At 35.5% G+C, this 24,441-nt stretch overlaps 1 pseudogene; it reads right to left on the reverse strand.

The window, feature by feature from the left end:
• Positions 1-220: 220 nt before the first annotated feature.
• LOC149536345 (amino acid permease 6-like) overlaps positions 221-24,441 on the reverse strand; it is a 76,267-nt pseudogene continuing 52,046 nt past the window's right edge.

The raw sequence follows: 24,441 nt of genomic DNA on the forward strand, positions 1-24,441 counted from the left end.
ATTCTCAAAATGAATTATTTCATTGATGGTAGAAAATATATTTAACATCATTTGCAAACCACTTGAGTCTACTTTCACAATGGAATTTTTGAAGATATAATGTGTTCTCTATGTACTAACCTTCAACAAGGCCTTCAATTGACACTAGCAAAGTTGCCACTGAGACAAGAAGGCAAATGAAACTAAAAGCTTGCATAAGAAACTAGGTAATCATCCATTTTCAAACTTTATTCTTTACAATATACATTCCCATTGGGAAATACACTGTCAATGGCCAAAAGTTAATTGCACCCAAAATTCCAAGAATATTATTGAAAGATAGAATCAAAATGGAAATACTAGTAGTTGATCAACAAATGTAGTTCTCCAAAATAGCCTAAATAGATTAACATAATGCAATATAAGTAGGGGAATAGGCACACCATATGCATTATTGATAATTCTATTATTTGACCACTTGTTCAGAAACCAATCTTCGATGAAATCAAACAAGGGTTGACAAAATACTTGCAAGATATGTTATGAAAAAAACTATTTTCATCTATGAAGGGTTCAACTTCTAGCCTTGGATTAAAACTTATTAGGGCAATTGGTAGTTGAAAATAATAGAGAGAAAAAACTAGGCTTCAAAAATTCTAACCTGGTATGCCCCCATCATGTGAACTACAAATGCATTGGCAAAGTCAATCAACTAGTAAGGCTCATAAAAACCAAAACTTGTCAAGAGGTTTCTAGGTGCATTCTCTCCAAATTTTGCATTCCCAAAGCAACCACAAAAAAATAAAAGAAATTATTTGTTATAGAAAACATGGAGGTTTTCTTCATAGTTTTATTTTCTGGAGGTTTTGGTTTCAAAGTATCTTGCATGATAATATGGTAAATCTATAATCACTTATATTACAACTTAAAAGAAGATTTTTGCACAGCCTATTTACTAACATTTTCCATACCTCCATTTCTATGACAATGATAGAGTATGGATAAGTAAATACTATGTCGCCAATAGCTTGGAGGACAAGACAAGCTTTCTATGATATGGATATTGTTATGCTCAAGCTGATTCTACCTATATTTTCATAAATATTTCCATTTTCTACATTTACAATATTTTGGAGTCCCATTAGAAGTTTAAAGGTTAGGGATTGTGGTGCATTTGATAGGATTTTGAAAATATCTAAACTATACAAATAAACTAGAGCAGAATAAGAGTGTCATCAGAACGTATCCTAATAAAACTAAAAGAGAAAAGGATAAAAAGAATACCAACTACTTTTTTCATGCCAAGACTCAGTCCTATTGTTGCATAGGAGATGGTCATTATTTTTGCAATTATTGAAAGACCCCAAACTTTATGAAAGTTTGGTATTTGAGATAGAATACATTGTGTCACTCCAAAAATTCTTCGTAAAGTTAGTCTTTGAAAAGTGTTATGGATAATTATGTCCATTCTTTTGATAGCAATTAGATTGCTTGTTTTCTTTGCAATGTTAGCATCCAAATAGATCAGCTATGAAAAAATCACAAAGCTCCCCTAGCAAGTTTCAAATCAATAGTTTGCTGAAATGGGTAGTCAAAGCATAAAGTTGAGAATATTACTTAGATGAAACTATAGAGTATCAAATGTTGCTATAAATGTGGAAAGTAAGTAAAGAATGAAGTAGAAGTGGTTTGAAGTTTGAATAGAGGAAAAGGGGGTTCGAAGACCTTGAAGTTAAAATGTGATATTGGGTTTTTTTTTTTTGTGTGTAAGAATTGCTAAGTTGTAATTACATCACACAAAACAATGACCTATCTTTTAACTTCTAACAAGCAAACAAACTTATATTTTTCAGTTTCACATGTTGAGAGTTAATAAAGAATAAAAAATGATGGTTCCCTTAAGGTCACCATTATATAAAGCACAAGCTCAGATTCTATTCATATGCTATAGTTTTCCTCTAGATGATATGTGGAATAGCATAAAACTTAGTAGTTTTGTGAGATTTCCCAGATAGTTTTCCTTGATAGCATCATAACTAGCCTAGCTAGGCAATCCTAACATGTCACTTGAATGAAGTTGTATCAATTGATAATATAGTTGTTAGTTAGTCATTTCAAGGAAAAAAACATTGGTGGCTTGAGCATTTTTTGGTATGGGGTTCTTTATGCTAATATATTAATTAATAGACTACAACACACCCATTTCATGACATTTATATATTAATTTAGCATATCCTCTTGCCTTGAGCCATACACCATATAAAAATGTTCATGCACATTGTATATAACACTTTCAATTTTTTACGATCCATTTTCACAACATCTTGTACAATTTTTGGTGAAACAAGTATAATTAAATGAAATGAAATAGAATACAAAATTCAGGCACAAAGATTTTCCTTAAGCTCAATTCCAAGAATAAAAAATATTCAAGCCACAAATTAAACATTTTTTAATAGAAGAAACCCTTGACACCCCATGGTAAGCCAATTGGAACAAGGAATTTAAATAATTTCTACATACCAAGGATATCAAGCATAGATTGGGAAACTACTAATCTAGACAATCCTAAATATTAGTTTTTTTCCTGCTAGATTTAGGCTTCTTTATCTAATAACCCTTTAAATTTGTATTATTATCTCTAGTAGGCTCTTTTTGATATGCCATGCCAATGAAAATGACCATTAAATATTGTCTTACCTGTCCACCTAAAACGTATAATTTTTGAACTTTCAAATAGCCTGAATGATCACTGTATGGTGTAGATTCTAGAAGGGTGAAGATTCTGATTGGAGAATATAGTTGATATAATATACGATCATCTCATTTTGATTATCTTTCTCTCCATTAGATTCCTCTCTTTGTCAAAAATTTAAGTACTATTATGCCTTATATGCTTCCACATTTTGCATACATGTTTGCCAAGGCATTTGAAACTAAAATTGTCTACATCCTGCATGCACTACGAATGGGATCCAAGGACCATCATAGCTTGGATAAATTCTAGGTCATCTTCCATAGTTAGATTAGATACCTATCCATGCAAACCTACTTGAAACTGAAGTCCAAAACCTTAAAATGAATACCTCTTATAAACTAGGGCAGAAATGAGCTCCTTGATGAATCATGAATTACCCTAAAGCTAGAGAATCTTATGAAGTGGAAAGGTAGACTAATGAACCTAGTTCAAGCTGATTTAATTTTCTCATGCTCATGTGGGGAACACTTGTATAATCAGATTCAAACACACTTTTATAAATCCCTTGCATGTAAGTTTCAGACATAGGCTTAGGAAGAACTCCATCTAAAAGTTTTTTAAAAAAAGGTGCATTTATTTGGTGCAATTTTAGGGAAGTGGGAATTGTGAAACACCTTTTAGAGTGTGATGTTCACAAAGATGGAAGGGGAAAATTTATATCTATCTTAACTGCTAGCTCATGATATTCAATAAGGAGTAAAATTGAGAAGTTGGAATGGCTCATTATCAACTTACATAGAAAAATAATTTACTTAATGAAATTAGGTTGATTCTATAGGCCTTGTAGACATTAAAATTGTCTTCTTATTCTTCCTTCTACTATTCCTTATAGAAATCAATAGCCATTTTGATCTCTCTAGCCAATTTACCAACATCTTTTTACAGCTCCAAAATATTTCAGTCTCTCTAGCAAGCTTTCTAACATTTTTCATAGCTCCAAAATATTTTCTCTCTGGCTAGTTTTCTATCACCTTTTCATAGCTCCAAAATATTTCTACTATCTCTAGCCAGTTTTCCAACATCTTTTTATTGGGTAAACTTGAGTCCATAGCCTTCTCTGAGCCTATTGACTTTATCATTAAGACCATTATTAGAGGGCCTCAAAGTTTCAAACCCCTAGCAAAGGTCCACAACCTTTAAGTGTGTTAGCCCAGTGGAAGCACTCTAAATTAGTGGTTTAAGAAACACTTGAATCTTGGCGGCAAACACAATAGTGTTGTGACTTGACCACTACAGTGCATCCTCATCAACAACTCCAAGTACAAAATAGTTGTTAGTCAAACAAAGATTTTTTTGCTAATATGCATTCTACAATTGTAGCAGGGTCTATAGGAATTCAACATAATCCATGTATGAGAAAGAAAATAACAACTCTCAGAAAAAATTGCTAAACCAAATGGTAGGGTACCATGTTTTCAAGGTTAAAATGAGCTATAGATTTTGCTTCTAATAATAGGAGACTTCATTGAAAACACTTAGAAATTCAAAATGCACAAACAATAGAAATTTTGATAAAATTTGATTACAGTAGTTAAAAATGGTGATGTTACAACCTCAAGTGTATCCAATAGGTAACTTGATAATATAGAACAAGATATTCTATGATTTGATTTTTTTTTGGTAGGAATTATTCTATATACATATAAGCCAAGGCTATCAACCTGTACATCACTACCAAGTTTAGTACAACAAAAAATTTAGTCCAAATTGAGGGTTTGAAGAATATGAACTTGCAAGAACCAACAAGGACAACTTACATCTTATATGCTCCAGCCTTTCACTCTGGTTGTATAAGCACCAACTCTTATTTGTGTAGACAAGCTTATTCTAGAGACAAATTGCATGCTCAGTAAATTAGAGAATTAGTTATAGAACATCAACTGCATTGGGAAAAGAGATAGTGGGGAAGAGATAAGCATCACATAGAAATCAATATTTTGATAAATTCTAAAGAGAGAAGATACAGTGAGTCACTTTCAACCTCTCTCATCCTTATAATTCTTGATATGCTAGATAAATAGACTTTTCTAAAAAATATTGAAGATGGGAAATCCCAAAAATCCCAAATGGAAAATACAATCCAATAGTCAACTCAGATTTGATGTTCAAGCATGATTAGTTGTTTTTGCTCTCCTAAGGAGTTGGTTGTTGTGGCTTCAACGACCTATACACATAAAATTAACATTCATCATGAATGTGCTCAATGAAGAGATAAATATATAGCTACAAAATCAAAATAAAATTAGAGAAGCCAATATTTCTATAAAGTTTTTGAGCAATCTTATTATTCATATTTACATGAACAAAAACATCCTTTAGTCTTGTAAGTAGGTAAAATTGAGAAACGGATTAAATTAATCTAGATTCCCCACAAGGTTATTTTAAGTATGCATCAATAGAACCCTAAATACAAAGAGAGAATAAAATTATCTACCACAATATTTAACAATTTCAATAGCCAATTGCAAATGTTACTTTGTATCCTTTCTCTGTATGCAAACTTTGCAACACATAAATTGGCTACATAGCCATAGCAATGAGAAAAACTTCTAGACTTTCCAAGTAACCCACCAAACAAAATATGGCTTTGAGTACCCTTTTTTCCCTCATACAACATAGTTCAATTTGGGTTCATGATCTCACCATTAAGGGTCCTAATATTTAATTGATCAAAGAGACCTAATTTATGAATTAGGTCACTTTTACAAAGAAAACTGTGAGGCCTCGCCCCGACCCATCGTAGCATAGTGATACATTACTCTTATTTTTGTTATCCGCGACTCGAGATGTCGAGACATTATTTGATGCTTAGAACATATTTTATTATTTCATGTTGTGTGATGTTATTTCCAGATATATTTGATGATTGTCATTTAATGATCATGTATATGTATGTTGACGAAATCAATAAAATTGAGATTTGATTTAAGATATTTCAATGGTTAAGAATTATGTAGGATGAAGAAACTCTTATTTGATGCATGTTTTAATTTATGAAAATTTCTAATACATATACGTTTATATACATGTGATTTTTGAGACTACTGATGTGTGCAATGAGTGTGCAGATATTTAGCCGAGAAACCCTATGAAGGAACAAAACTGATCTCCATGTGCTAAAATTTGGAAACCCTATTGTTTGTAATTATGCTCTTTCAGTGTCGCTTGACACTCGTAAAATGTTACGTGCTTAAATTGCTAGTTAGAGTTGTTAGATGGACCTATTTTATTCCTAGATTTTATTTTTGTCTCTTAACCTCTTTCCTAAGGCTTTTAACATGTTTTTATTCTAACCTAAGGGTATGGGTATGGGTTAGGGGTCTTTTCCAACCCCTAAGACCCTAGCTTTGACTTTTGAGGGCACTCAAAAAGTCCCTTTTTGCCTTTGTGCGAAAATTGCTAGTGGTTGTCATGAGTTGTCTTACCCCACCTCCTTTTAGGGTTTAACCAAGGTGTAGGTTGAGTTAGGAGTTTCTACTGTGGCTAGTGGGTGGAAATAGTTATTGCTCCTTTTGGGTGGTTGAGTTGGAGGCTTATTTAGAGGCCTTCCTTGGTCTAGTGGTTTGGTTACCCAATCTCTACATTTAGAGAAGATTTCTTGAAGCCTGAAGAAAGGAGGGATACTCTACTCAAATTTGTTCATTGCCATTACCTCTTTGAGAAGGTAGGAAACTCCCATCTCCCTTATTCAGTTTTTGTGTTTTGTTTCATGTTCTTGTTACCTTGTTGTTGTTTTACTGTTGTATGGTTGTGGGTATGTTGGGAAGATTTGTAAACCTTGTTTCTTTTGGTTGTTTTCCTTTCTTGTTTATGTTTGCAATTTTTGAGTTTCCTTGCATGGGTGTTTTGGTAGTACTCACCCTAGGAGAGGGCAGAAGTGACCAATTTTGGGAGAGGTTTGTTTAGTTGGACTCCAACCTGTGTAGAGTCTCTTCTCAGGATGAGAAGAGGGATAAAGGGTAGGGTGTTATGGGCCCCTACCCGTCAGCACAAACCTGGTATGAGTATGGCAAGTTTAAATGGAAGAACGGAAGATTCTTGGTTATTGGCTCCGATTGGGCATTTGAATTGGTGTTGTGCTTGACTTCTCTAGTTGGAAGAATCCACCTCTCCCTAGTCTTGATTCACTGTGAATCTTATTGTGTAAACCATGTATGATTATGCATGCTTGATGTGCTTTTGGTTCTGCTTGGTTGTCACCCGATCAGTTATTGGTTTCTTCCATGGTTCTTGAAATGAGATTTAGAAGACATTACAAACTCCTTGTTTTGATCATGAAGAAAATTTGATAAAATTATTGAAGATTGGGATTCAGATCCTATTGTAAATTGTATTTTTCTTAAACCTTATTATATATGGCAACGAAGTCGGGTTTTCTTCCTGATTCTTTCCCGGCTGAGCCTTGAATCAGGTTGATAATAAAATAAGTGATTGAGTAAATTTACTTCTCTTAAAATTTTCGTATTCTATGTTGTCATATGAATGTGTATCAAAGATAAGATGCAACAATGATGTTCAATTATACATGATTCAATTTGTGATGTATGGTGATGCCTCTATTCATATGGACGGTAGAGAGAGATGTTGCTAATCCATGTAAATGTATGGTGTCTTTATCAAGTTTGAAATGATTTAGTTCATGGTTGATTGTGTTGAAAATAAATTTGCAAGAATATGTAGGAAGAATTATGTCAAGAGATCCAAGCAAAAATTGAAACATGATAGAGAAATAACTTTGTGTATTTTGATACTCCTTTCAAAAGGAATGGAGCATTATCATTTCGATCTCTCTTATTTTCTCAAATTCCTTATGACTAGTTTAGTCATTATGTTGATCCATCAGTTTTATTAGATAGTTAAATGAATACGTAGATGGTTATTTCATGTAATGTGGTATTATTGAAATGCATGGCCATTTGAGGTTCATGGAAATAATGAATTAGAAATTCATAAGAGAATGCATACACCTATTGTGGTAATATAATTGCAAAAGAAAAATATACATTGAGTTTCAAGAGAGAGTAGACAAATTATCAAATAACCCACCTACAGGATGCTGGAGTTTGTATGAGAGAATGTGAAAATCTTTGGTTTGCAACAGAGAATATTCTAAGAATCTATTAGTGTTTAAAAATTAGAAATAAAACAATATATATAAATGATACCTAATAAAATGCATAATTTATTAAACCTTTATAACTTTAAATATTCTAATATCCTTTCTTACCATAAAAACTTTTTGCCATTAATGTATTTCCTCTCCTTGGTGGACGTCAGGTTGAAGGAGGTTTCTTTTATTAAAAAAAATGGTTTATTTTGGTAACATAGTCCTTGTGCCATCATAGTGATGACATCACCTCTGTTCTGCACCCCCTTGACTTTGTGCTTGTCTTTACTTCTTAAAATGTGGGGGCTTGGGATAAAGAGATAGCTTTATGTTAAAACTTTACATCCCCCCCTTGTCACATCACCATCTCCCTCTCCAGTTTGAGCGCTCAGCATGGAAGGGAGCATTTCAAAATGTTTTTCTTTGATAAAAGTTAGCAAGTTGATCCTTGCCTTCTCTTTTTCACCCGGTCGCATGTGTTTGGGAGAGAGAGGTGTGCTGTCATGCACATACCCCCAACTGGCAGCATGCTTTCCCAAGTGCAGCGCTTGGGAAGCGCAGCATGCTAGGAGTTGGGTGGTCAATTTGACCCTTGTAGTAGGGAGAGTAGGAGGTGTAGAGTAGGGGTTAGGAGGGGAGTTTGATGTTAGTATAGATTAGTTTATTTAATTTTAGTTTTTGACTCTAGTTTAGTTTTTGCTTAATCGTAGTTTAGTTAGTTTATTAATTATGTTAAGTTGTGTTTTATTTAAATGTTATTAAATATGTTAGAGTGTTGAGAGTTTAGTTTAGTTGTAGTTAGATTAGGAGATAGTGTTAGGTTAGTTTTAAACTTTAGGTTTAGTCTTAGATTAGTTAGTTATTTAATTATTTGATCTTAGTTTCATTTTCACATTATTAATTTTATATATATATATATATATATATATATATATATATATATATATATATATATATATATATATCTAGTTAGTTTAAAATGAAATCTTAATTGTTAAAGAATAATTAGTTGAATTAAGAAAGTTTAAGGTTATCTTATGTTTGTTTAAGGACGTTGATTGTAATTGTTAATATTTCTTTTGTTACTTAGTTATGTTTAAATACTAATTAGCTAGTTTTAATTTAAACGTACTCCAATTGTTTGACCATTAAGTAGATTAAATTATCGATTAATTGGCTATTTGAATGAATGTTAAGGTAGTTGTTGATTGATTTGTTATTGCAAGATATTTTAGATCCGAATTCATGTACATTGTTATGTAAGAAAATTTGATTGCATATCATTGCAAATTAATGTAAATGTTAAAACCAATAGAAAATGTTAGATTGTTTCCTTTATCTTTTAGTCAAAAGTTAAGTGAAACTTACACTGTTAATATCTTTTGATACATTTAATCCTTAAATAGCATAACTTAAGATGGATATCAATCTAGTAACAAAAGTTTCAAAATCTTAACAATGTAATCGCACCCATGTTTATAACCTTAAGACGTAAAGTAAAGAACCTGTACTAAAACTATTATCAATCATTTCAAACCTAGGGCATGTCTAATTTTAAAAAAAAAAAAAAAAATTTGTTGTGTGTGTTTTGCCTTCAAGTTTTGGGCATGACATTTTGGTATCAGAGCCCAGTTTGTTTCAAAACTAGGAACCTTAAACCATTATGCTTCCTAAACTTAACTCAAACTTTTAATTGTCTAGATGCCACCTGTTACTCACAATCGGTGAGGCAGAGGTCATAAGACTGGGGGTGGTAGAGTGGGACAGGAGGGTGGACCACCACCACCTCCACCTCCACCACCATCTCCACCACCACCGAACCCAAATCAGGACATAATTGATGCACTCCAGACTTTGATCGGTGTAGTTTAGCAGAGAGTCGTACCTATAGTTCAACCAGTCCAGCAGACTCCAGTAGTGGAAGCAGAGAGACCCAGAGGAGGCGGGCCCAGAGTCAAAGAGAGGACTAGGAGTCCCCCATCGAGATAGATAGAGGGTCAGGGTGATCACGAGGAAGAGTCCATACACCAGAGAGAACCCCCTTTTGACAAACCTCGTAGGCATGTAGGGGATGACATCAAGGAATTGATTCGACTTGGACCACCATTGTTTATCGGTACCACTGAGGCTTCAGTAGCAGAGGCATGGTTGTAGAGCTTACAATGGTGTTTTGGGTTACACCCTTATGGGAGTAATCTAAAAGCATGACTTGCAGTTCATCAGTTGAGAGGGGATGCCTCCAACCGGTGGCATCAGGAGGAGATCATTGGTGGAGTGAGGATGGACACCCTCACATGGGAATCTTTCCTAGAAAGATTCTGAGAGAGATACTTGTCAGAGCATTTCTGGCAGAAGCAGATAGAGGAGTTCCATTCTCTTTATCAGAGAGGCCTTACAGTGGCTCAGTACGAGAGTAGGTTTCTCGAGCTCCTTCCCTATGTGGAATACATGAAGGACGAGAAACTACGGGTGCATCACTTTATCATGGGTCTGAATTTCTCTCTTCAGGGCCCAGTTAGGATGGCCTTCCCTACCACTTTCAGACAGGCAGTGGAGCTAGCACTAGTTGCTGAGGATACTCAAGGGAGGCAGGAGTTACGAGATCGGCCTCAAAACCAAAACTCCTTCCAGCAGAAACCCCCTTGGAAAGAGAATCAGAATTTTATAGCAGGGTTCTCGAGGGGCCAACAGCCTCAGTAGCCAAAACACCAACAGAAGTAGCAAAAACCTTCTCATGGTTATCAGGGCTCTAAGCCCAAGCAGTGGCAGTCACAGGGTCCTAGGCAGGAGTAGAAAGTGCAGGCCCCACAGTCTTAGTCAGTGAAGACTCGGCAGTCTTCTAGGGGAGGATTCAGCGGCTCTAGCAGATCAGGAGGCCCACAGCAGTCTGGGTCACAGGGCGCACGGTCTTATTCTCGCAGACCATGCTACACTTATGGTGCCATGGGTCATATAGCTAGGGAGTGTCTGCAGGGACAGGCATCCAGTGGTCAGAGTAGGGCTTTTTCAGAGCCGACAGTTGGTGACATGGGCAGATCCCATAGAGTTTTTGCAGCAGTTAACAACTGCCAGGCTGAGCATCAGGCCACAGTTATCGAGGCTACAGGTATTATACAGGGCCATATGGTTGCAGTTTTATTTGATTCCGGAGCTACTAACTCTTTTATATCTCCATTTGTGGTGGAGCATTGTGGGCTAGTGGCAGTTAGATAGGATGTTAGTTGGGAGGTAGAGTTAGCCTCAGGAGCTAGAGTGTCAGTTAGTTCCATGGTGCAGAGTTGTCAGATGCAGATTGGAGACATGTCAACTAGGACTGACCTGCGCATTACCCCTCTAGGTTCTTATGATGTTGTCCTTGGCATGGATTGGATTTATTCCCACAACGCCAAGGTGGATTATCGACAGAAAAGGGTGGAATGTGTGGATGATGATGGTATCTCTAGGGAGATCTTTGGAGTGAAGAGGCCAGTGTCCCTTCGTATGATTTCTGCTATGCAGCTTAGACGGTGCATGCGAAAGGGTTGTCAGTTATTTGCTATCACTATCAGTGACCAAGAGGAAGAATCAGAAAGGGAGCCATCCCTTGATGATTTTCCAATCCTTCAGGAGTTTGCAGATGTGTTTCCCTCAGAGCTTCCTGGTATGCCTCCACTGTGGGCAGTGGATTTCCACATAGACCTAGTGCGAGGAGCTGAGCCAATTTCGAGAGCATCTTATAGGATGACTACTCATGAGCTTAGTGAGCTAAAGGCTCAGTTAGAAGAAATCTTGGAGAAGGGGCATATACGACCTAGTGTGTCACCTTGGGGTGCACCGGTGATTTTCGTCAAGAAGAAGGATGGATCACTAAGGTTGTGTATTGATTATTGGCAATTGAACAAGGTGACCATCAAGAACTGATATCCTCTTCCCATAATCGATGATCTCTTTGACCAGTTACAGGGTGCCCGAGTATTTTCAAAGATTGACCTAAAGTCAGGTTACCATCAATTGAGGATTGTGGATAGTGATATCCCTAAAACAGCTTTTCGTACTAGGTATGGCCACTATGAGTTCACCGTGGTACCTTTCTGCCTTACGAATGCTCCAGCTGTATTCATGAGCCTCATGAATGGAGTATTTCATACCTTTTGGATAAGTTTGTGGTTGTGTTTCTTGATGACATTCTGATTTATTCTCATGATGAGAGAGATCATGAAGAGCACCTGAGATAGGTATTGCACAGGCTGAGAGAGAATCAGTTGTTTGGTAGCTTGTTGAAGTGTACATTCTTTAGACCTAAGATACATTATCTGGGTCATGTCATATCAGGTGATGGTGTCTCAGTAGACCCATCAAAGATCAGGGCTATCATGGATTGGCCAGCACCCACCAGTGTTATCGAAGTGAGGAGCTTTATGGGGCTAGCAGGTTACTACCGATGCTTCATTTCAGGATTCTCTAGGTTGGCACACCCCATCACTTCTCTTTAGAGGAAGGGAAAGAAGTACGAGTGGACGAAGAAGTGCGGTAGAGATTTTGAAGAGCTCAAGAGAGCCCTCACGAGTGCACCAATTCTCGTAGTACCAGATCCTATTGCAGATTTTGTGGTGTGCACCAATGCATCTTTAGATGGTTTAGGAGTAGTCCTTATGCAGGAAGGATGACCTATTTCCTTTGATTCTAGGAAGTTGAAGACTCATGAACTCAATTATCCTACTCATGACCTAGAACTAGCGGCAGTGGTTCATGCCTTGGTGAGATGGTGACATTTCCTTTTGGGTCATAGGTTCGAGCTTCATTCCGATCACCAGAGCTTGCAATACATATTTTCTCAGCCGAACCTTAATGCTAGGCAAAGAAGGTGGATGGAGTTCCTCTGTGAGTATGATTTTGATGTTCATTACATCAAGGGAAAGGAGAATGTGGTTGCAGATGCCCTAAGCAGAAGGCGCCATGAACTTTCATCTGTGACTACTTGCACTGACTTGAGAGAGCATATTTTGCAGCACTTATCAGCTGATGAGATTTATGTAGAAGTAAGTCAGTTAGTACATTCTCAGAGACCCTTGGAAGGGAAGTTTGCAGAGTATTCCTTGGATTCTGATGGACTTTTGCGGCATAGGGGACATATGTATGTACCTTCCATTGGGGGTTTGCACGAGCTCATTGTACTTGAGGCTCATAGAGTACCTTATGCAACACACCCCAGTGTTAAGAAGTTACATGCAGATTTGAGGCAGTTGTATCATTGGCCAGGCATGAGAGTGCAGATTGCTAGCATAGTTGAGTGCCAGAGTGTTCAAAATTTGGTACCATAACATCTTGCAAGGTATGTCTTCTCATGACTATGATGTTGTTAAGGTTCTTCTCATTTTATTATTTTCTTGAAGATTACATTATGGTTAAATTCATCTCCTATAGCTTCTCATGCAAAACATTCTACTTATTTGTGTATTTAATTTCTCAACATCATGCCACTATTTTTAGGTTTTGAGGGACCTGAAGGTCAAATTAGGGGCTTCGAGTTTATGGCTTTTTCTTCTCCAAAAGAAGTTATGCATGTTGTAAGATGTTATTTATTATCATGTTAGATATTTTGTTTGAATTCATAGTATCTAACTAGATTTTCTAGTTTTCTATCCTCTGGAGCATGGCATGGTTTGGAATGTGATGTATTTTTCATGAATTTTAGGTTGTTGAGATGAGTGGAAACATGGCTTGAATAAAACCTCTTTATGTTGCATTGGTTCAATGAAAACTAGAGAGAAGGGTGAGACTATAGGTATGTAGATTTCTTGTGGTAAAAAGTTAAGATGCCCATATTGATTTGCTAGATGTATAGAAGATTCAAGTTCTTTCATACAGTGTAAATGCTTGATCTATTGTCATGCTAGGATTAGTTTTCTTAGGAGAGCTCCTATTGGAGTTACTACTACAAAAATAAATAGTTTATCATCATATCATCCTAGTGCTCCAAGGCTCAACCCACAATAACTATTTTATGATCAAGGTACTCATGTCCTAATTCCTCCATAGGTTAGTAAATGGGATGGGTAGTACTTCAATTTTGATTCACGAGGAGTTACTTTGGCTAAAAATTCCTTGATTCTTGTAATTCCTTATAGCCTATAGGTTTTGGTTATCAATAATAGTTGCTACATGGTATTCATTCTAGAATGACACAAATGCAAAATTTATGTTACCATTTCAATTACAAAGGCAAAGCCAAGAAGGACAAATAATGGATGGAAGGAGGGGTGGTGCACAACAAATTTAGCAAGAGGTATTTGGTGCATTTTTGTTTCCTAGAATTGATAAACTACTAATAACTCATGCTACTTTGTTTTCTAATCATGTGGGGAATGAAACATGGAAAAATTAGAACACTCTCAAGACTTAGAAGCTTTACTTGAGAAACCAAACTTTGTCAGAGCTCACTTCCATCCAACTTAAACTAGTGTAGCCTACAATTCACCATCTTCTGAAGTAAGGCCAATACATCTTGAGCCCATCATCAACATGAAAATTTCTCTACTACACCACTAGATCATTGCCTAGTTAGCTTGGTGATTGCTATTCTTATGTGATGTTTTATTGGGATTTATTTGCATATTTTTTAGTAAACACTTATCGACTCAAATTTTTGGATAATGTTTCACAAGAACTATGCTTTTGGGACTAAACAACCTAGTTTGAGATTTTTATCCTTGTCCAACTCAATACTATTTTTTGTTGCAAACTTTGCCTAGTACTTTGTTTTGTGAATGATCTCAACTAATTTTGAAGAAGTTGGTGCACTGAAAACATCATTGTTTTGCATTATTTAGTGTTGTATAAATAGTTTCACTATATTTTAGTGTTACATTTAAGTTTTTAGAAATAGTTATTTGTGTGCACTAAGAATATTATTCAATTGAATTATTTATTGTTGTGTAAATATTCTCATTGTATTATTAGTGTTAACATCTAAGTTTGGAGAAATTGTTAGAGATGGCTAACCACAAAAATGAGGCGCAAGCAAACATTCTTGTATTGATAGGTACATGGATGGTATGGATTATGAAGAGTTTAGTGTGTATTTTGTCTGGCTCATCTATTTATGACTGGTGGTTTTTCATCTATTAGTGGAGTGTTATGTCAATGGCTAGTGTAGAGTGTGTCATTAAACCAATGAAACTGTATCTAGTACAAAGTGTCTTTTTTTGGATGACACACTTGAAGAAATCTTCTAGTCACTACATACACTTCTACATTGTTAGTAAAAAGTTAGACACTATTTTAAATTTAAAATCCATTACCGCAATTCCTTTTTCCTTTGGTTGATTTAAGTTTTACAAATTAGGATTATTTTTTGAAATAAAAGGAGCCTTTAAACTATCATCTTGATTGGATGTTGCCTTGTTGTCCCTATTTCAAGAAATATAGGTGTATAACCTTTTTGGGTTCCATATTGAAATCAAAATGAAATAAATAATAATTTATTATGTATTCTTTAAAGGGTGCGAACTTAATAGAAGCGCACCTACTTTAGAAGTAGGAAGATGGTGGTTTGATTCCATCGTGCCCTATTATGACCAAGTACACTACCAAATATGTGACTAAATATGCTATTGAATATGCTACTAAATATGTGACCAAATATACTATTAAATATGCTACTAAATACACTACCAAATATGTGAGTAAATATACTAAATATGTGATTAAGTATGGTTCTAAATATACCACTAAATATGTCACTAAATTAACTATCAAACATGACTAAATATGTGATTAAATATACTACTTAATATACCACTAAATATGTGATTAAGTCAATGATCAAATAAGTGACTTGAATCATTTAGTAGTAAATGTAGTAGTGTTATAAATTGACTAGATATTAACTACTATTAGACACATGATTGATTATAGTCATATATATACAAATTTTAGTGGTTCTTCTGGTCACATATTTATTTATTTTTGTACTAGTGTATGATCATTTGGGGTTGGGTTAGGAAAATGCATTCCTACATGTACTCATCATTGGATGAGCATGGGTATGTAGGGTAAGGTCGATGGAGAGGCTTCTCTCACAACCGTGGTGTCCTAGCCCAGGTTGGCGTTAAGGAGTTCTAATTAGTGATAATTAGTTGATTCAAAACTAAATAGGATAAGAAATGTAAAGTTAGCCTCCCAAGGGTGGTGCCAAGGGGTATGGTCAATGATTCGTAGTCCTTGCAATTAAGCCACGGACACACCATGTGAGCCCCCTAAGGGATTACCAAGGGGAATGATTTGTTAGTATGTTACCAACTCTCTACCAAAGTACCTACATATTTATCCATAGAGTATCTGACTAGGACCTATTATACTTGCATTTTTGCATGATCTTTGTTTCATTCATCATTACCATTCGACATGAGTGATAACCATTGATGTTTTCTTTGTTGTTTTTATGGTTGGATCATTATCTCCATCATCACAGTAATAGTGGACTGGGTTTCACATGGGTGGGAGGCATAGCTAGCTTTACCACTATTGGGAACTGGTATACAAAGATGGTCTATTATTCCAGTGCAACTATTGTTAAATGTTTTCACTTGGTACTTCAAGTTTCAAAGGATGCTTCCTTATGATTTATTCTTTCATTGGAATGCTTGGATATCATGTTTAGATAATGTTAGTTTATTAGATGCATTCCTATATTATGATGTTTTGCATATGATTATATGATGTGATTTGCTTAGTTGGAATATCTATTTCTTATTGGTTTAGCTTGTTATATTTCTTATTATTATGATGGTTAGCATATGATTAGATGATGGGTTTGATTAGTTGGAATATCTAATGCTTTACTTTTAGTAGGTTAGTTTTCCTTATTCTTATGTTGTAGTATGTCTTAGTAGTGACATCCTCATAAGACAACTTTGAGAATCTAGTCAGTAGTTTTGGATGTTATGGATGCAGGATGACTAGGACCATCAAGGTCTCATGATGATGTTATGGTTGGGAGGAACCATGCACAAGTTTTCGTTATGTTGATGTTTTATTGTTTATGTTATCCTTCATATGATGTTTGGTTTATGAACCATGTATGTTCATTGTGATGTTTCTTTTCATATATTCCTTCATATGTTGTTATGGATTAGATGGATAGTTGTATTCTACTTCCTATTTCATGGTGTTTTGTATTTCATGAATTTGTGTATCGAAGCCTCGATTATAATGGATCTGGTACTCCTCGACGTGGAGGTTCTAACTCTTTTACCCTTCTAATTATTCTTTTGATTGTTTCTTTTCAATATTGGCTAATAGTGGTTCAGCATTGGGAGATACTGGAAGAGTATCGCATGCCTTAAGGAGAAAGCTCATACAATTTTATAAATTATTTCACCATAGTAGTGCAAAATATCGTACGATACTGGTGAAGTATTGCATGACCTTACTAAGAACTATCGCCTAACCATACTAAGAAGTATTGCCTGGCTATAGGGAAAAAAATTTCCTTGGCAAAAGTATCACCTGGCTATAGTGAGAAATGTTTCATAGCTATATTAAAGTGTCACTTGGTTTTCTTGCAAAAATCTACTTGGGTAAACAACAAGTATCTCTAGACTTCTTGGTTGAGAGTATATTGGTGTTTGGAGTACCCTTTAGGGTTGCACTCCTTCCTAGTTCTATAGATGTTTCTAAGGGGTTTTAAATATATCATTTAAGTATAAATATTTTAATATATGTGATGATTTATTTGAGATAGGTTCCAGAACTCTCCGAGATGAGATGTAGATTCTAGGAAATTTTAGGGCTTTAGAAATTTAGACTTAGCCAATTTTCAGGGCTTTAGGATTTCAGACCTAGCAAAATTTTAGGATTCAACATTTATCTTTCAACATGGTGTTTAGTAGATGAGTGTTTAAAAATTTGGGCCTCATCTTTTACTTGACCATTATTAGTTTCTACTTGTAAATTGTGATTATGATTTGGTTTGTGGATATGGACTTGTTTTCCTAAGAATGTAGGAGCTTTTACCTTGGGATGGAACAAGAATATCCGCTTGGTATATTCTCAAGATTCATGTGGTCTTGGTTTGTGAGTTACAGTTTTGAGCTTGGAGATCTTTGGAAGTAGTTGTGAGACTTCTGCAAGTGTAGGTGAACATGTGAGTCTTTCCATATTCCCTATTCGCATCACCTTGTCCTAGTGTTTCATTATTGCACATTACTTTTTCTATTGTTAAGTAACTTATCTTTAAAAAAATTATTCAGTGCATAATTTATCCTTGTGTTCCAAGGTTATCTAGGTGGAGCATTGCACTACAAATAACCACTTCCAATAGAACATCTAATTAGAATTTTAGTACACCATAGGAATGCCTCCATCAGGGTCTAGAAATCTACCTTTTATCACACAAAATATTAGTATGAACCCATTTGCTCCCTTTCAAAACATTGCCACCACATTTCCAATAGGTCCTTGAAATTTTGCATAGACACAAGGACCAACTACAAATATTTTCACCAAAAATCCATTCATAACGAATTTACAACCACTACCACCATCCTCGGTCAACTCCGCATCTACCATCTAGTGTTATTTTTCCATGCCACCCCTAGGAAGTAATCAAACAAGACCATAATAGTCAGTGCTAGCAATATTCACATTTCCTTACACCAACTATTTAGCTCCATACAACTTCTAGTTGCCACCTCAACAAGGTGCACAATCCCAACATGTAGAACTAATATATCCACCACCACTACCCTTCCAACAAATCCCACTACAACCATCACATATTTAAACCTCCATACAAAATCATCTGGCCAAACAATAGTCTCATAACCCTTCACCCCAACAACCAACCTACCAAAACCACATCCAACAAGGACAACAATATGCCCAACTTCCACCCCAACAACTCACAAATCCCATCCCAAAAATAGTACAATTTTAATTCCATCCATCATTGTATACAAGCCAAATTCATCCATATTCACCTATGACATTTGATACATACCCTCCATCAAGGGCATTAGGATTTGGGGCACCAACAATAACACAATGGAATAGAATATAAGACCTTCAAGTTTGAAAATGACTATCCATATCCATTTGACAATACTATAACAATGACACACTTTCCTAAACACTTTGAAATCCCCAAATTTGATAAATTTAGGGGGAAAGGAGATCTAACTATGCATGCCAAAGAGTTTTATATGCACTACCAAGAAGTGGCCTACAATGAAATATTCCTCTTGCATCTTTTTCCTAAAATTATGGGAGGCCCCACTCTCAAATAGTTCTATCACATACCTCAAGGCATGGTTAATACCTATGTTGATATTTCAAAAGATTTTGTGGCCCAATATGCTCACCTAGTCAAAACTAAGTTATTTGTAGTAGATCTAGTCCACACCAAACAAAAGGGAGGGGAAAGCCTTGCTGATTACTTACAATGATGGAAAACTCTCACAACTCAGATCTCATGCACTATACCCAAATGCCACCTTATCAAGAAGTTCATTAACAATGCACATCCTAGCCTTGCACACCACATGATTATGAATTATTTACAAAGATACAATTACATCAAAGAAAAGTGCATGGGCCTCTAGCAAGGACACATTAAAGATGGAGTCATTAAAATTTACAAATAAAATACCCAAGAGAGAGGACAATACAATGACTAACCACAATATTGGAACAAAAATAAGAATACAATCATAGATGGGACCACAGACACCTGGCATATCCAAGTGGTTAGTACAACAACTAGAATATCAAACACTCCTTACCAACCATCATAGAAATAGCAATAGTCATCATACCTACAGAACACCTACTATCAACAAAGCTACCAACAAATTTCACCACAACGATATCAACCCACCACTCAAACACCTACTCACCAAACACCAAAAAATCAAACCATAACTATTACAGCTGGACGAAAACTATGGGTCCAAAGATAACCTTTAGTATACACCCCTTTGGGAGAGCCACTCGATGTTATTTTTGAAAAATTGGCCAAAGAAAATCTTATCTACCACCCACAAACACAACCACTAGATCAAAGTCAACCTAAGGAAACATGGTACAAAGAAAATGAGTTTTGCAAATTTCATCATGTAAAAGGAAACCCCACCCTCAAATGCATATAACTCGAGGATTATTTAAAAGATCTCATTGACCAAAAAGAGAACCCAATAGGTGCAAAAACCTCTCCCAACACAGGATTATTGATCTATCAGAATGTGTTTCTACTGAACACCAATTAAAATACAAAGTGCCTATTCAAAACAATAATACTAACAACACTACCCAAATTAAAAATACCCAGACCAAGCAGGGTGATAAAACTAGCAGATTACATGATTACACTTCTTCATACCTAGACAATGGTAGCTTTATTGGCTGCATATCCCAAGATAAGTCTCATGTTAATTTGACCAATGCCAAAGGCCATAATAATCAATGTGCAATCACTACACAAAAAACTCAACTCAATATCATTGGGCCATTTGTGCCTACCCTATCAAGACCATAGTACAATATCCTAGAACACCTTGGGAACATGCCAACCCAAATCTCTATCCTAGATCTCCTACACACTACTCCACATTATAGACAAATCCTTGATAGTGCACTTCATGAATCTCATGTCCCTATTAATATCAATGGTACAAAATTTCAAAACTTGGTAGTTCATCTATCTACATCATACACATTATCCTTTAACTTCTAACATCATGTCGTTGAGTCAGATCACATCCTTCCACTCCACATAGCTATCATGGTTTCTAACTTAATTGTCAAGAGGGTCATGATAGATAATGGATTGACCTTAAACCTATGTACATTGAAGTTTAACAAATAAGTAGGATATACTAAGGTAGGCATCATAAATGAAATCATCACTATCAAGGTGTGTGATAACTTGGAGCTGGCCACCGAAGGAACCATCTTGCTACCTATTAGAGTTGGCCCTGCTATTCAAGAAACAATATTCCATGTGGTTGATCTTAATGTACCCTTCAACATCCTCCTTGGCCAACCATGAATTCAAGCTACAAAAGCTGTCCCCTCCACTTATCACTAGTGTGTCAAATTTCTACATCATGGTACTGAGATAACCCTCCACACCAATCCCAAACCTTTTATATATTACAATGCAGTAGAAGTATCCTATGGTAATCATTTCCCCATAATTAATATTTGCACCACCTTGACCAGCTCTTCTGATACTTGCCATGATCTAGTCACCATCTTAGCCTCCACACTCTCCACTATTAAGATCAACTACCAAGGTTGTGGTTAATATAGTCTCTCAGATGCCTTTTTTGTTGGTGCTCCACCTCTTTACCCACATAATTAGGGGCACCTAACCTATCAGGGAAAAAAACTAGATACAACTTCTCAACTCAAACAACTTGAGCCCACCACATTTTTTTCCAACGAGATTCTCAATGCAAAAGAAACAACCCTTGACATCAGTACATGGTTATACAAAGACCCACCCCCAAAAGGTAAAAAAAACTCCTTGAGTACTTCAACTAGAAATATCCAAACTCATATTGAATTGCTATCGAATAGTAGGATTGTCAAGGAGGTGGCCTAAGACATGAAGAATCATGCATCATACAACCAATAGAAGCATACAAAGAGGAGAGGAAGAAATGTCTAGGCTATGGAATCCCCATAACTAGGGGCACTACTAAAGATGATCATGTCTATTTAAACATTAAGAGAAATCTCATAGAAGTTAAAGACATCCTTGAGAAAGTTGAAAAGAAATCCTACAATGATATGTTCCTTGACAAACTCATCTTAGGAGCCTCTATGCTTTATGAACTATCCATCAACTTCATAGACCTTCCCCTCACTCATCCTAAACTTATTAATTGGGGCTAACCAATATTTATCCATGTTCATGAGTTTTCTATGAAGCATGCACTCCTAAGATTCATTAAAACCAAAATATCACACGAAAATCCACCACCATCAAATTATGTCTACAGATTGAATCCAAAGGAGGAGGATGAGATCTCTAGTCACAAAAATGATCACAATAAAGAAAGAAAAAACAAAAAAATCAAAGAAAAGTTATCCTATGGTGAAAATTCTCCTGGAGTACCATTGGATCATTCAAAAAATGAAATAAAAATAAAGGACGTATCTGAAAGTGAAAACCTCTTGGAGACACTTGAAGATCGAGATTTCATCCTCCCCCCACAAGATCATAGGCCTACATTATCATTAATCCTAACTGAGGACACCAAGCCAATCAACATTAGTCTAATAGAGACACTAAGGATCACATATATTGCATCATCCTTACTGTCAAATCAAGTAGACCTTCCAATTGTGGTACTTTGGGAAAATATTGGTCGATTTGCATGGTCTTACCAAGACATATGAGGACTCGATCCTAAATTACTGGTACACCATTTGGTAGTAGATCCAAAGGTCAAACCAGTGAAGCATAAACTCTAAAAGATGCATCCCAAGGTCTCTCTACTAGTTAAAGAAAACTTAAAAAATATGCTAGATACAAAGATCATCCACCCAATTGATTATTTAGACTGGATCTCCAACATTCTACCCATCACCAAGCCCTCTACTAATATTAAAATCTACACAAATTTTAGGGACCTCAATAAGGCTTGTTTAAAAGATGACTTCCCTTTACCAAATATCAACATGATTGTTTATCTCATAGTAGGCCATGCACTATTATCCCTCATGGACAATTTCCTTAGGTATAATCAAATATAGATCACAAAAGAGGATCAACATGAAATAGCATTCACCATCCCTTGGGGGACCTTTTGCTACAACATGGCTCCATTTGGATTAAAGAACATAGGAGTAACCTTCCAGTGAACTAGGATAGTCATCTTCCATAACATCATCCATAAAACCCCTGAAGATTATGAAGATGAAAGCTTGGTCAAATATATTAATCCTGTTGATCACCTATCTCACCTTGAAGAAGTGTTTGATTGGCTAGAAAAGTACCGCCTCATGCTTAACTCCAAGAATTGTATTTTTTGCATCTCTCCTGGAAAGCTCTTAGGTTTTATTGTATCAAGATGTGATATTAAGATTAACCCCTAGAAGGTCAAAGCCATCATGGATATGCCTCCTCCCAAAACATTGCAATAGCTTCATTCTCTCAAGGGAAAGTTGCAATTAGTAAGATGGTTTATCTCATAGCTAGTACATAAATGCTAAAAGTTTAAACTGTAGGACCTAGAAAATAGGCTAATGTCTAACATACTATGAGAAAATCACAAACTCAATAAGCATACATTAACACCCTCTAGTCTACCATGAAAGCCAAATGAATAAGAAAGCAAAAAAATATTTAAAACTCCCTCTTTCACTTGTAGCCCCCATGTCCTTCTTTCTTATTTATGTAATGTAGCTCCAAAATTGCCTATAGTGCACACAATATTGAAGCAAAAGTATATGATAATGATGATGCTATTGAGAATACTTGAAGATGTGATTTGAATTTGAGAGAAATAGTGAAAAAATGAGAAAACTAGGGACTGCAAATGACTTAAGAATTAGGGACCTAAAATGAGAGAAAGAATGTTCATTTTGTAATCAACACGGAGGATGAGAGCATTGGAATCATCACCTTGGATATGCAACATGGCAAGAGATTCCTTGGAGAATCTATGATGCATATGACACAAGATGCCAAGTGTAGGATTCTATGATGCTTGGAAGTCAAACAAGGCTAAATATGGTTGAGAATCTATGATGCGTCATATCACACCTCAAGCCCACTTAAAGCCAAGAATCTATGAGAAAGGAAACCAAATATGGACATGCATAAGAGAATAAGAATATTGGATTATGAAATATCTTAGCCAAGTGTCAAATGAGAATAAATGAGCTGTCACACCCAAGTGTCATAATAATGTCAATATTATTTGGAATATTTGAATTAAAAATCCATTATTCCTCACAAATAGGAATTAGTAAAAATGGAATTAATGGAGGAAAATGTGACTTAGGAAATTAAGAGTTTCTATGGTTTACAAATGATGAAACATTTAATTAATAAAATATTAATTAATTGAGGAGGATAATTAGGAAGAATAATTAGTAAGAATGATAGGATTAAATTATGGGTTATTTAAGCGTATAGAGAAAATTAGTAAATGATTGGCCAAATTGATTAAATAAGTGCAATAGTATCCTTTGATGAACATGTGACGATGATATGGATTGAATAGGATGATGACAGGTAGACCAAAGCCATGGTTAAATTGATTGATTGATCAAAATTGATAACATGCCAAGGACACATGACATGAATTAAAGATACGTAACATTTAATTGATATCCTAAATGCTACAAGATCGAGATTGATTGATATGGTTGATCATAATAACATTGATGGACATTGTCAATATTATTAAAATGGTTGATAATGCCATGATTTTACATAATGACATGAATGATATTTTGATCTAGCACTGAGGGCCATGATAGTACTAAGGTCAGATTGATAAGATTTAATAGATTGATAGGTTTCCAAGGCACTGAAAGCCACAACAATACCTAGGATTAGACAAATGATGATTGATTTAGGATGTTTGATATGATTTGTGAT

Source organism: Cupressus sempervirens, chromosome 10, assembly GCF_028749045.1.
Source record: "Cupressus sempervirens isolate cs-2001-9-10 chromosome 10, ASM2874904v1, whole genome shotgun sequence".
NCBI classification, from domain to species: Eukaryota; Viridiplantae; Streptophyta; class Pinopsida; order Cupressales; family Cupressaceae; genus Cupressus; species Cupressus sempervirens.